This window comes from Salmo trutta, chromosome 40, assembly GCF_901001165.1.
Source record: "Salmo trutta chromosome 40, fSalTru1.1, whole genome shotgun sequence".
Classification (NCBI taxonomy): Eukaryota; Metazoa; Chordata; class Actinopteri; order Salmoniformes; family Salmonidae; genus Salmo; species Salmo trutta.
The window spans coordinates 19,656,139-19,671,393 of NC_042996.1; positions in this window are offsets into that span (position 1 = coordinate 19,656,139).

Genomic DNA, 15,255 nt, shown 5'->3' on the forward strand with positions numbered 1-15,255 from the left:
AGCTTTTTACATTAGCAGGTGACTAGCATGTGACTAGCATTCCCACCGAACACTTTTAGTGAATTTACTAAATTACTCACGATAAACGTTCACAAAAAACATAACAATTATTTTAAGAATTATAGATACAGAACTCCTCTATGTACTCGATATGTCCGATTTTAAAATAGCTTTTCAGTGAAAGCACATTTTGCAATATTCTAAGTAGATAGCCCGGCATCACAGGGCTAGCTATTTAGACACCCAGCAAGTTTAGCATTCACCAAAGTCAGATTTACTATAAGAAAAATGTTATTACATTTGCTGTCTTCGTCAGAATGCACTCCCAGGACTTCTACTTCAATAACAAATGTTGATTTGGTCCCAAATAATCCATTGTTATATCCAAATAGCGGCGTTTTGTTTGTGCGTTCAAGACACTATCCGAAAGGGTAAATAAGGGTTACGAGCACGGCGCATTTCGTGACAAAAAAAATCTAAATTTTCCATTACCGTACTTCGAAGCATGTCAACCGATGTTTAAAATCAATTTTTATGCAATTTTTCTCGTAAAAAAGCGATAATATTCCGATCGGCAAAGCCTGTTTACATTCAACGAGAGAGAAAGTAAAAGCATGGGATCCCCTCGTGCACGAGCCTTAGTCTGACGGCCCTCTGATCGGCCACTATCCAAAAGCGCTAATGTGTTTCAGCCTGGGGCTGCCTCGATATCATTCAGCTTTTTCCCGGGTTCTGAGAGCCTATGGGAGCCGTATGAAGTGTCACGTTACAGCAAAGATCCTCAGTCTTCACTAAAAAGAGCCAAGATGAACAACAACTTGTCAGACAGGCCACTTCCTGTTCAAAATCTTCTCAGGTTTTTGCCTGCCATATGAGTTCTGTTATACTCACAGACACCATTCAAACAGTTTTAGAAACTTTAGGGTGTTTCTATCCAAAGCCAAAGCCGTGTAAATACTGCCCCCTAGCCCTAACAGGTTAACAGATTTAGACATTTCAGAGTGTTTTCTATCCAATGCATATCCTAGCTTCTGGGCCTGAGTAACAGGCAGTTTACTTTGGGCACGTCATTCATCCGAATTTCCGAATACTGCCCCCTGTCACAAAAAAAGTTAAGGAGGGTAAGAATGGCATCATCAACTCTTCTGCTAGGCTGATAGGCAAACTGAAATGGGTCGAGAAGCTTCTGGTTGACGCTGAGAATGTGACTTTTCACAAGTTTCTCAAGGCATTTCATTACTAAGGATGTTAAGGTGACAGGGCGGTAGTCATTCAGCACAGAAGGATTAGATGCTTTAGGAATTGGTATAATTATTGAATTTTTCCACAATACTGGCACGTGTTGCTGGTCGAGTGAGGATTGGAAAATGTCTGTAAAAACACCAGCCAATTGTTCAGCACAGTGTTTTAACACGTCTAGAGCAAGCACACTTGTAGTTTTCTTTCGAACACAGCCCTGCATTCAATCCTTTATACAATTACTGTTGTTTTTGCAATCCAAACACAGTCCATTATAAATCGCAATCTGGGTCAGGTGAGCATAATTTGAAAGCTGGTTCTATTGCCAAAATGACTAGCTTAATTATAACATATGATCTTACAATGTTAGCCTTTTTTTACGGGGCAATTCAAAAAGGAGATTGTCATTTTGGTGGCATAGAATGGAGTCATGAGTGCATTCAGATGCAAGGTCAGCTGTACATTTTCTTCACAGTACAACAAACATAGGTTCATTCTGTTCATGACAACCCAGGGTATAATGTCATCTTGTAACTGTATATCAAACATAGTGATCATAAACGTTGACACTGTATATTATGTGAGATTTATGATATGGAAATGTGAAGGTCACATTTGGACCCCCTTGTGTTTGGCTTGCTTGTAGGACATCTAAGCAGTATTTATTATAATCCTCAAAGTCTCATCTTTCAAAATATATTGAGCCCTCGTAATTTACAGTATTTCCTTCACTCAGATAAAAAACTATTTTCAAAAGTTGCCCAATTAGCGGGAGGTATGGGGGCAACTTCTAGTCATGTGCGGTGCTCAAGTTCAGATTGTCTGTCACTCAAAACCCATACAGATCTGTGAAGCGAAGACCCTGAGCTCTGACTTCGTGTATAGCATGTTACTGTACAGCCACTGCGTTCCAATTTAGGAGCTTATCAGTGTCCAAATCTGCAATTTTCAACCCGTATACGGGTACGAGTGTGAAGGGTTAAAACCTCTTGAGGACCCCTTCGAGATAAAATCCCGGTAACGGGATTGGTTGGACAACAACCAGTGAGATAGCACGGCGCGAAATAAATAAAAAAATTATCTCAAAATTAAAATTCAAGTATTATACGGCATTTTAAAGATACTCTACTCGTTAATCCAATCACATTGTCCGATTTCAAAAAGGCTTTACGGTGAAAGCAAAACACTAGATTATTTTAGGATACCACCTTAGCAAAATAAAAACATTTTCCAAGCACGGATAGCCGTCACAAAACCAGATATACAGCTAAAATTAAGCAATTTTTACATTGGCGCGTGACGTTCAGAAAATGTTTTCTCCCCATAACTCCCGGTGAATAGGCACATTAATTTACAGAAGAACTCGTAAACGTTGACAAAATTTCTAACAATTATTTAAAGAATTAGAGATAATCTACTCCTTTATGCAACCACTTTCTCAGATTTCAAAATAACTTTACGGAAAAAGCACATTGTTCAATATTCTGAGTACAGAACTTAGCCTTCAATGCTAAGCTATACAGTTAGCCTACAACCACGGCGTCGACAAAAATCTAAAAATATGTTCGAAATATTTTCTTACCTTTGCTGATCTTCGGCGGAATGCACTCGGAAGGGCTCCCACTTCCACAAGAAATGTTCATTTGTTCTGCAAAGTCCATCATTTATGTCCAAATACGTCCATTTTGTTGACCCATCCAGAACACTTTACAATGCCATGTGGCGTGGACGCAAATCCATAGACGAATTGTTCAAAAGTTCCATTACCGTTTGTAGAAACATGTCCAACAATGTTTACAATCAATCCTTTAGGGTATTTTTTTACGTAAAATTGCGATCATTTTACAACCGGGCAATAGGTATTCATCCCAGAAGAAAAATAAAAAACAACAAAGTCACGTGAATGTGCATCATAAGACACCTGTCCTCAGACTGGCCAGTGATTGACTGAGCCACAATTTTCTGCCCGGTAACATGTGACGGATGAAACCAGTTACTAAAGATTGTTGACAGCCAATGGAAGAGTTGGGAGGTGCAACGTAAATCCTATGTCACTGTAGTTTTCCAAGGGATTCAAAAGAAAAACTCCATTTCTAATTTCTCCCACTTCCTGATTCAATTTTTCTCAGGTTTTTGCCTGCCATATGAGTTCTGTTATACTCACAGACACCATTCAAACAGTTTTAGAAACTTCAGAGTGTTTTCCATCCAAATCTACTAATAATATGCATATTCTATTTTCTGGGCCAGAGTAGTAACCTGTTTAAATTGGGTACGTTTTTCATCCGGCCGTGAAAATACTGCCCCCTAGCCCCAAGAGGATAATGGCAGGATGTGCCATGGGCATTATGGAGACAAGCATTAGTACAGAATGTGATAACTGAGTGACACTTTAAGGAATGCTTTTCTAAGAGCCAAACAGCAATAGAACAGTACACTTCTTGCCCAATGAAACCATTGGCACTGAGTCAGCTTTCTTCTGTTACAATACGGAAAGTTCAGGTCTGTCAATGTTAGACATTTCTGAGAAAAATGTCATACGTTTTACTTAAGTCTTTTAATGAGTCTTAATCCATTTACGTCCTTGCCTAAATTAATTTCCCCAACAAGACTAGTTTATTCAGGGCCACAGTTTGTGTGCTTCCAGACCCAAATGTTTTCAAAGATACTTATCATAACTTCTAAGCTCATCTTGTTCATACGAGAAGAAAAATATGATTTGAATAAGCTTTTAATCTGCAGAGAAATGACCCAAAGGACGTTGGCTGTTTGAGGAAAGCATTTCATCAGTGTAGAATCTATTTAGCAGGACGGATTTCTGTTATTAAAATTGACAAACATATCAGAGGAGGAACAATCGAAGTAACCGGTCAAGTGAATCAAGCAGGGGCATAACAAACATGCACCTTTTCATTTGAGGATTCTTAGAGTGAGACGTGTTAGCTCCCCAAGGCTTGTGTTAGCTCCCCAAGCAAATGCCTAGGCTTTAGTTCAGAGGGCTAGGCAAACACAGTCTTGTGATGAGCCGGAAACCCAGATTCAAATATTTTTTTGACTTTGGTAATGTACACTTCTACTATATCTTAGTAAAGTACTTCATAAGTTGACGTAGTAGACCATATTGCCAAAATGAGGGTTCTTATCTCATATTTAATTATATTGTGTTGGAGAAGTGCTATGTCTCACTGTTGCAACACTGCGTTGTGGCGTTTGTCTCGATACGCTTGCTGCTGTGGGCTCAATTCTCTGAAATTGCAAGCAACCCATTTTCAAGGGGACATTTTCTAATATCCAGTGACAGACAGAATGTTCTCACTGGTTGAATTGAAATATGGTACTATATCACACTCCACCATCATTGATCTAGACAGACACCATTATGTGAGGCACTTGAACAGATCCAACATTCCCTTTCGTTTCTTCGCTTAGAAACATATTGATGAACGCCAGATGGAGAAAGCACCACTCAGTCTTAAAATCCATTTGAATCTCCCGTCATTCTCGGAGTGTAATGCTGAGATTATGCATTCACCTCCAAAAAACAAAATTAATGCAATGCTCAAACCCACTGGGGGAAAAGATAAAAGTCAATGTGCTAAATATACTGATCTCTGAGATAAAAAGTTAAAGCTGAGGCTTCTCAAACACATTTCTGCCAGCGGTGTGTCATGGCTCAGCTGTGAAGTCAAACCATTATGTGTGGAGAAAGAGAAATTATCGCAGTTCTGAGTCTTGACTTCATTGGAATTGCTGGTAAGTGGGGCTACGGCACACTAGTACCCAAAGTTAGATTACTTTGAAATAAGTGCCATGTGATCAAAGATATTACCAAAAACTAAGTATTTGAGCCAGTGGGAAAGTGCCCTGAATTTCTTTCCCTTCAGGTAAGGTAGCCTCCACACGTAACCAAATTGATGAAAAAGCAGCTACACTACAATATCACCATGGGCGCTATTGGCAGTGGTAAAATTACGTTGACCTCCAGTTATTTGGCAGAGCTGAAATCCCTCCATTTGCAGAATTTCTAAGCACAGATACTGCTGGGAGGCATCTGAATGCAAAGCAGTATTATACCTACCTGGGACACAATTCATTCAGCTGTGTATTTGACTCGATTTTTTTCTCTCCATGTTTCCACCTACTATAATGTGTCTAAATACATAATGAGTTAAAATATTACAAACATACAGTACAGTGCATTTGGAAAGTTGTCACGGTTGTCGTAGAGCGGAGCGGACCAAAGTGCAGCGTGATTCTCGTTCCACATAATTTGATTGAACTGTGAAACTTTGCAATACATACAAATAAACTAAAGAACAAAAAATAACAAACCGTGACGCAGAGGTGAAACATACCCTACTCAAAATTATCTCCCACAAACCGAAGTGAAAAAAAACCCGACTTAAGTATGATCTTCAATTAGAGACAACGAGGACCAGCTGCCTCTAATTGGAGATCATCCCAAACAAAACCCCAACATAGAAATACAAAACTAGAACCTGACAACATAGAAATAGAAAACATAGGGAAAAAAAGTCACGCCCTGACCTACTCTACCATAGAAAATAAAATCTTTCTATGGTCAGGACGTGACAAAAGTATTCAGAGCCTTTCCCTTTTTCCACATTTTGTTACTTTACAGCCTTATTCTAAAAAGGATGACATCTTTTCTTTCATCAGAACACCCCATCATGAAAAAGTGAAAACAGGTTTTTATACATTTTTGAAAATGTATTAAAAATGTTTCCATTGTTCATCCTTGTGATGTTTCTACAACTTGATTGGCGTCCACATGTGGTAAATTCAATTGATTGGACATGATTGGAAAGGCACACATCTATATAAAGGTCACACAGTTGACAGTGTGTGTCAGAGCAAAAATCAAGCCTTGAGGTCGAAGGAGTTGTCGGTAGAGCTCTGAGACAGGATTGTGTTGAGGCACAGATCTGGGGAAGTGTACCAAAGAGCTGGCCAAACTGAGCAATCGGGGGAGAAGGTCCTTGGTCAGGGAGGCGACCAAGAACCTGATGGTCACTCTGACAGAGCTCTAGAGTTCCTCTGTGTAGATGGGAGAACCTTACAGAAGGTCAACCATCTCTGCAGCACTCCACCAATCAGACCTTTATGGTAGAGTGGCTAGACGGAAGGCACTCCTCAGTAAAAGTAACATGACAGCAGCTTGGAGTTTTCCAAAAGGTGCCTAAATACTCTCAGACCATGAGAAACAAGATGAACGGAGTAAACTACAGAGAGATCCTTTTTGAAAACCTGCTCCAGAGAACTCAGGACCTAAGACTGGGGCGAAGATTCACCTTCCAACAGTACAACGACCCTAAGCACACAGCCAAGACAACACAAGAGTGGCTTCAGGACAAGTCTCTGAATGTCCTTGAGTGGCCCAGCCAGATCCCAGACTTGAACCCGATTGAACATCTCTGGAGAGACCTGAAAATAGCTGTGAAGTGACGCTCCCCATCCAACCTGACAGAGCTTGAGAGGATCTGCAGAGAAGAATGGGAGAAACTCCCCAAATACAGGTGTGCCAAGCTTGTAGCGTCATACCCAAGAAGACACAAGGCTGTAATCGTTGCCAAAGGTGCTTCAACAAAGTACAGAGTCAAGGGTCTGAGTACTTATTCAAATGTGATATTTCAGTTGTTTATTTTTATTACATATTTGCTAACATTTCTAAAAACAAGTTTTTGCTTTGTCATTATGGGGTATTGTGTGTAGATTAATGAGGATATTTTTAAAAAAAAATACATTTTAGAATAAGTCTGTAACGTAACAAAATGTGGAAAAAATCAAGGGGTCTGAATACTTTCCAAATTCACTGTATATCTACATACAAGTCTGTGTATAAAGACATAATATTAGAAATATAAATAGCAGCCGTAGGTCATGTTGTGAGTAATAGTAGGGTCCAACGTTGTGAATGGGGACCTGTCGCATGATATTTACAGCTCCTTTTCATCATTAGTGACGTCCAGTCTGCACTGCATTTAAACTACCCCGTTGAATCACCACAGACAAACAAAAGATGTTCCAGTACAAGCCAATTTGATGATTCACATTTAATACTAGACCTACACAGTAAAACAATTATGTTATTTTTACGATAACTTTCTGGCAGCAGTTACCTGTAAGTTACTGTAAAAAAAAGCTACAGTATGTTACCGTCAATTCTAAAGAAACTTTGGTTTAACAGTACATTACAGTAATGTAATGTTAAACCAATGTTTCTTTGGAATTTACAGGTAAATACTGTACCTTTTTCTTACAGTACCTTACAGGTAATTGGCTGCCAGTAAGTTACTGTAACAACTTTTTATTTAAATGTTTTACAATGTATCAAATACCTGGCTTACTGTCGACCAACACAATACTTTCATAAAAGTATCCGCCAACTTGTGAACCATAGGACTAAATGGCTTCTTGTGTATACATTCCTAGAAGTAAAGGAGTCTGGAAGAACCTTTTTGCCACACAGAGAGAACCTTTCCAGTTCACAAAAGTTCCTCTAGGAACCACTCTGAAAAGGGTCTTCGAGAAATACCCGTGTAAAGGTTCAAACGGGAACCTTTTGTGATGGGAGGGGTTAAATATTTTACCTTTTGGCCTCCTGAGTGGCGCAACGGTCTGATGCACTGCATCGTAGTGCTAGCTGTGCCACTAGAGATTCCGTGTTCAAGTCCAGGCTCTGTCACAGCTGGCTGCAACCAGGATACTCATGGGGCGGCGCACAGCGTCGTCTGGATTAGGGGAGGGTTTGGCCGGCAGGGATGTCCTTGTCCCATTGCGCACTAGTGACTCCTGTGGCTGGCCGGGCACAGTGCACGCTGACACGGTGGCCAGGTGTGCGGTGTTTCCTCTGACACATTGGTGTGGCTGGCTTCTGGGTTAAGTGGGCATTGTGTCAAGAAGCAGTGCGGCTTGGTTGGGTTGTGTTTCGGAGGACGCACGGCTCTCAACCTATGGCTCTCTCTCGAGTCCATACTGGAGTTGCAGTGATGAGACAAGACTGTAACTAACAATTGGATACCATGAAATTGGGGAGAAAAAAGGGTATACATTTTTTTTTTACCTTTTTAATAATATATTGTAGAGGTCGCAGCCTAACAGAAGAATGGAGGCGTGGCTTATTGGAGGCATGGCTTTCAGATAGTTTTTGGCTACCTGCTACAGCAAATGTAATTCCTGTTCATCATGTTTAAAGTTTGTACAATGCAAAGTTACATTTTATTGAATATTTACGCATGTTCTAATATCATAGCAATGATTATATACAGTTGAAGTCGGAAGTTTACATACACTTAGGTTGGAGTCAATAAAACTCGATTTTCAAACACTCCACAAATTTCTTGTTACCAAATTATAGTTTTGGCAAGTCGGTTAGGACATCTACTTTGTGCATGACACAAGCCATTGTTCCAACAATTGTTTACAGAGATTATTTCACTTATAATTCACTGTATCCCAATTCCAGTGGGTCAGAAGTTTACATACACTAAGTTGACTGTGCCTTTAAAAAGCTTGGAAAATTCCAGAAAATTATGTCATGGCTTTAGAAGCTAGACTAATTGACATATTTTGAGTCAATTGGAGGATGCATTTCAAGGCCTACCTTCAAACTCAGTGCCTCTTTGCTTGACATCATGGGAAAATCAAAAGAAATCAGCCAAGACCTCAGAAAAAAGAATTGTAGACCTCCACAAGTCTGGTTCATCCTTGGGAGCAATTTCCATAATGTCATGGCTTTAAAAGCTTCTGTTAGGCTAATTGACATAATTTGAGTCAATTGGAGGTGTACCTGTATTTCAAGGCCTACCTTCAAACTCAGTGCCTTTTTGCTTGACATCATGCTGGAGGAAACAGGTACAAAAGTATCTATATCCACAGTAAAACGAGTCCTATATCGACATAACCTGAAAGGCCACTCAGCAAGGAAGAAGACACTGCTCCATAAAAAAGCAAGACAACGGTTTGCAACTGCACATATGGACAAAGATCACACTTTTTAGTCGAATGAAACAAAAATAGAACTGTTTGGTCATAATGACCATCGTTATGTTTGGAGGAAAAAGGGGGAGGCTTGCAAGCTGAAGAACACCATCCCAACCGTGAAGCACGGGGGTGGCAGCATCATGTTGTGGGGGTGCTTTGCTGCAGGAGGGACTGGTGCACTTCACAAAACAGATGGCATCATGAGGATGGAAAATTATGTGATATATTGAAGCAACATCTCAAGACATCAGTCATGAAGTTAAAGCTTGGTTGCAAATTGGTCTTCCAAATGGACAATGACCCCAAGCATACTTCCAAAGTTGTGGCAAAATGGCTTAAGGACAACAAAGTCAAGGTTTTGGAGTGGCCGTCACAAAGCCCTGTCCTCAATCCTATAGAAAATGTGTGGGCAGAACTGAAAAAGCGTGTGCGAGCAAGGAAGCCTACAAACCTGACTCAGATACACCAGCTCTGTCAGAAGGAATGGGCCAAAATTCACCCAACTTATTGTGGGAAGCTTGTGGAAGGCTACCTGAAACGTTTGACCCAAGTTAAACTATTTAAAGGCAATGCTACGAAATACTAGTTGAGTGTATGTAAACTTCTGACCCACTGGGAATGTGATGAAAGAAATAAAAGCTGAAATAAATCATTCTCTCTACTATTATTCTGACATTTCACATTCTTAAATTAAAGTGGTGATCCTAACTGACCTAAAACAGGGCATTTTTACTAGGATTAAATGTCAGGTATTGTGAAAAACTGAGTTTGAATGTATTTGGTTAAGGTGTATGTAAACTTCTGACTTCAACTGTATATTAATAAAGTTGCAAATAGTCAAACTTTGGCAACTTGAGGAATACACATCTGTAAGCCTCATTGAAATTACAAAACTGTCAATGTGCAACCTTGATATGGGAAGACAATACAACAGAACACATGAACAGCAATGACATTTACTCCCATGGCTGGCTTAAAAAGGATATATCTTAAAGCCACGCCGCAACTAAGCCACACCTCCAATTCAGGGTACAACTTCTTAGGTCTAGGCCCCTTTTTTCTGCATTTCTGCCTGAATGACGTGCCCAAAGTAAACTGCCTGTTGCTTAGGCCCTAAAGCCAGGATATGCATATAATTGGTACCATTGGAAAGAAAACACTTTGAAGTTTGTAGAAATGATAAAATTATGTAGGAGAATAGAACACAATAGAAACGGTAGGAGAAAATACAAAGAAAAACCAACCAGATTTTTTTGGGGGAGAGACTATCTTCTTAGAGTGGCAAGTATAAGGTCATATTGAAAATTAGCTCACAGGATGCAATTCCTTTGGCTTCCACAGGGTGTCAGGAGTCTATGTTCAAGGTTTCAGGCTTGGAACTTCAAAAACAAATAAGAAATATCAGTTTTAGTACAGGGACACAATCTTGGAAATTCGTGTTTGCGTACGCCATGAAGACAGGACGCACCTGCTAAAATCGGGTTTCCTATTGAACATACTTCTTTCCGTAAGAAATATTATAGTTTGATTACATTTTAGGGTATCTGAGGAGTAAATAGAAACGTATTTTATCTTTAGGGGTAGATTTTCGGATTCCTTTCTCTGCATGTGGATTACTCAAATCGGATTTTATCTAACAAAACGACACTACATGTAGCTGGGACGCTTTGGATGACAAATCAGAGGAAGATTTTTTTAAAGTAAGTGAATATTTAATCTCTATTTGTGAATTTATGAAACCTGTGCCGGTGGAAAAATATTTTGTTGTGGGGCGCCGTCCTCAAACAATCGCATGGCATGTTTTCGCTGTAATAGCTACTGTAAATCAGACAGTGCAGTTAGATTAACAAGAATTTAAGCTTTCAGCCAATATAAGACACTTATATGTACCTAAATGTTTAATATCCATCATTTTTATGATTATTTATTTGAATTGCACACCCCCAGTTTCCCGTAATAGCGGGATGCCTAGCCCTAAGTTAAAAAACATTAAAGGTTCCTCCAAGAACCCCTCAACTAACCAAAAGTACAAATATGAACCATTGACTAGCAATGAGGATCTCCATGGTTCCTCGAGTCACCACAAATTCTAAGAGTGTATAGTGATAATTGCTTTGCAATGACTCACCACATTCATCAGATAATATATATTCATGTTTACCCTCGGAGATGGTATTAAAATGCAGGAGAAGCATCTCTTCAACTTAAAACGCTAGCTCTTCCAAAAGCAGGCCTGGGACTATCAGATATTAGCTATACCTGCTTCTGTTGCACCAAATCACATTTCACCTCTCTGCCAGATGCAGTGGTTTAGCATTCAGGGAGATTCATATATCCAAATTTACTTGAGATGAAACTTCAGATTGAGCCGCTGAGGACTTCCCTGCTAAATTGTTCAGCTCCAGTGTGCGGAGCAAAGCAGAGCAGAGTGGAGCTCTCTTGGATTAGGCGGGCAGTACGTTAGCTAGCTCGGGTTATGAGATACCCTTATCAAGATGGCAGGCAGGCCTACATAATAAATGTGGAAATAAAGCAGCCAGCATCTGTGATCCGCTGCAGCAGACAGCCCTTTATTTCTGGCTATATCAGAGGCGTATAATAAAGCTTTGTTTAATGCCGCAGCTCCTCTCCTCTGCTCTCTTCTCTTCTGTCAGGGCAGAGCTGACAAATTAAAGGGCCCTCTTGACTCCCAGATAAGCCCAGGAGATCCCGGGCTAGGGATCATGGGCCATGGAAAGAGCTGTATGTAGTCCTGTAATTATCCCATCCAGGCTGGCTGTGAGTGAGTAAGAGACAGAGACATGTGTCTGCTACCTCTCAATTAGAACATTTTTGTGTTTGTGTGTGTGTGTGTGCGTGCATGCACGTGCATAGCAATAGCCAGATAGTCAGATTGTTGTATTGAAGGTTTCTCCTGTAAGCTGTTTTGTTGTGACTGTGTCCGCCGCTCAGCTTTAGCCAATTAAAAATCAATTAATGAGTTCAAAGTCCTCTTGGAGGCTAATGGGATATGTATGGTTGGACTGATAAGAGTCACTGTAGGTATCCTCATACGCACGCCAAGCTTTTTTTACCATTATATTTCAACAATAGCAGTAATTTTTTTATCTGTGCATACAGAAAGCAATTTGTTCGAGGTTATAAGCTAATTAGCTAACACCTTTTGTTTCTAACCTCAATGAAACATTGAGCTAATTTCTTGTTGTATTTTTCAGTATTTGTGTCCAGAGGGGTTTATGAAGTAACTCGGGAGAAAATGCCCTACATTCACATCGGATGATGAGGCATTACATTATTGTAATCGCTCAAGCAAACCTTAATTCTTACAACTTATATTTATTTATTCAAATAGTTGGGCAAGTGGTGTGCAGTATATTCTGTGTTTGTTTACAATCCATATCCCTGACAGAGAGATTGACAGGAGTTAGGAGAATAAATTGCTTGATGTAGCCTATTGCTTGTCCATTTCTCAAGATGCCAGATCTGACATTAATGAGTCAGTAGCCTCATGAGTCAAAGGTAGATAGACGGTACTGGGCACTCAATTTATTTTATTTTCCCTCCATCTTCTTCCCCTATCCCATCCCCCAGTAGCCCGGCGCCTTACAGGCCCATCCTCCACTATCTGTGGTCTGTGTAGCCGTCGCCCCGGCCTGCAGCGCAGCAACACACAGAAGGGTCAATGGAGGTCATCCAACTGACAGACCAATCTGAGACATGCGTGTACTTCCCGTGACCCAATCCGTCACTCAAAAACACACAGCCGCCACCCTGTCTCACCCTACCGTAACCTGTCTCATGCCCCAACAAGCTCAATGACAGAACACGGGCGCTTATCAGGCTGCTGAGCCCGCCGGGGACAAGTGGGGCCGACCCCAATGCACAGGTAGGTAAACCAGCCTTAGTCTTCTGGGTGGAGGTGGTTAGGTTCAGTAGGGGTAGAAGCTTAACAGGGCCTAAGAGGATGCAGGTTCGCCAAAGTGTTGGTATGTTATCTGTTCTTAGACAACCTGAAGTTGTTTACATGAGCTGGTATTAACATTAATGAATTGCTTATGAATGTGAAGTAATGTCAAGTCATTCAGAAATATAACCTTCCTGGAGAAGCAGAGAGTTGTGCAGTTGACAACAGGTTGTAGTGCAGACCTTATTTGACAGTAGGATGTCAGCAGAAGAAAGGCTGAATCCACCTATGTCAACTCCCACTAGTCACCTATGTCAACAACCTGTCTCACCAGTCAACCCTGCAGGAAAGACTGTCAATACAATACAATACACACCCACATTTACCATAGACAGAGTTAGTGACAGTAATGGTCGAACTGTCTGTTACAGCAACACAATAAATAAGCACTGTTAATGTTGACAACAGAGGTTTAATATGCTGTCAAATGGATGACGGATTTAATGTTGCATTATGTCTTCTAGCTGGATGAGGGAGAATTATCCACTGCGTGCGTCAGAGATGCCTCCTCTCCCTGTTTTCGTTGTACGTGTGGGAACTGGATTCATTGTGTAGCGGGCTGCAGTGTGTCACACTCCACCTTCTCTATTATCATCTTTAACAACTGTAAGTGACACATTTACAAGTCCTCTCATTTGGAATCATTGCCTTATCTATTTTCTCCTGTATGTGATCAGCCATGAGAAGCTTCTCCCTTGTGGCTGAGGAGAGTAATGCATGTCAGAGATCAGTAACAGCTTGGCTAGAGAGCGAGCAAGCGAGAGAATTAATGAATACACAGCAAATTGGTCAGTGTTACCTCTGTGGAGAGGAAAACGTTCTCATCAAAACCACTCCCATCATTATCAGATTTCCCAGCATGCTCTACTGCAGGTATCATTTTTTGGGATTGTTTTTAATATCTGACTGCGGAGTGTGGTTGACTAAAAAGTACAACTGTTGGCTGGATTCCTATAGAAATTACACATCTGTAATGTGGCCTGTAATCCACAAGATTCCTAACATCACTGTGTATGGGCAAAATTTGGTCATAAAAGTAAGGCTTTATGATGTACAAGTATTCAGACCCCTTGATTTTTTCCCAGAAAATGTACGTTACAGCCTTATTATAAAATGAATTGAATAAAACGTTTCCCTCATAAATCTACACACAATACCCATAATGACTAAGCAAAAACAGTGTTTTTTTTTTTTAATTGCAAATGTATAATAAATAAAAAAACAGAAATACCTTATTTACAAAAGTATTCAGATCCTTTGCTATGATACTCAAAATTGAGTTGAGTTGCATCCTGTTTCCATTGATCATCCTTGAGCTGTTTTTACGGCTTCATTGGAGTCCACCTGTGGTAAATTAAATTGATTGGACATGATTTGGAAAGGCACACACTACATAAGGTTGCACAGTTGACAGCGCGTGTCAGAGCAAAAACCAAGCTATGAGGTTGAAGGAATTGTCCGTAAAGCTCCAAGACAGGATTGTAACAAAAAGTGGAAAAAGGCAAGGGGTCTGAATACTTTCCGAATGCACTGTAAAGAGTTTAATTTAATGTTAACATTTGGCTACAGTATGAACTCACTCGGTGAAGTCCACAGGACTGTATATGAACTAATTCAACAACCGTGTCTCTGTTACTAACAAATAGAGTCATCGGTGGTAACACCAGGAAAGTATATTGGAGGCATGGCTTAGTGAGGGCGTGGCTTTCAAATTGTTATTTTTGGCCATCCATGAGTTGGAGTGTTGTACCAATTCAATTGGTCTATGGTTATGTTTATTTTGGTTACATCATGCTTGTGGCTGTTTCTGATGTATTTGTAAATGCTTGTAAAAAGTATTATTTTAATGTCTATAATCCAACATATGTAACCTTGTCAAAAGACCTTGTTGTGTAATGTTTAAAAATAATGGGAGGCATTATTACGTGACTCCATGGGTGTAAACTAAATACACTTCCTAGTGTTACAAAGTAGTACTATGAGGTGTAATTGCATAACACTAAAAGTGTAACAGCATCAGCACTAAGCACAGTGTTAATTAAACACTA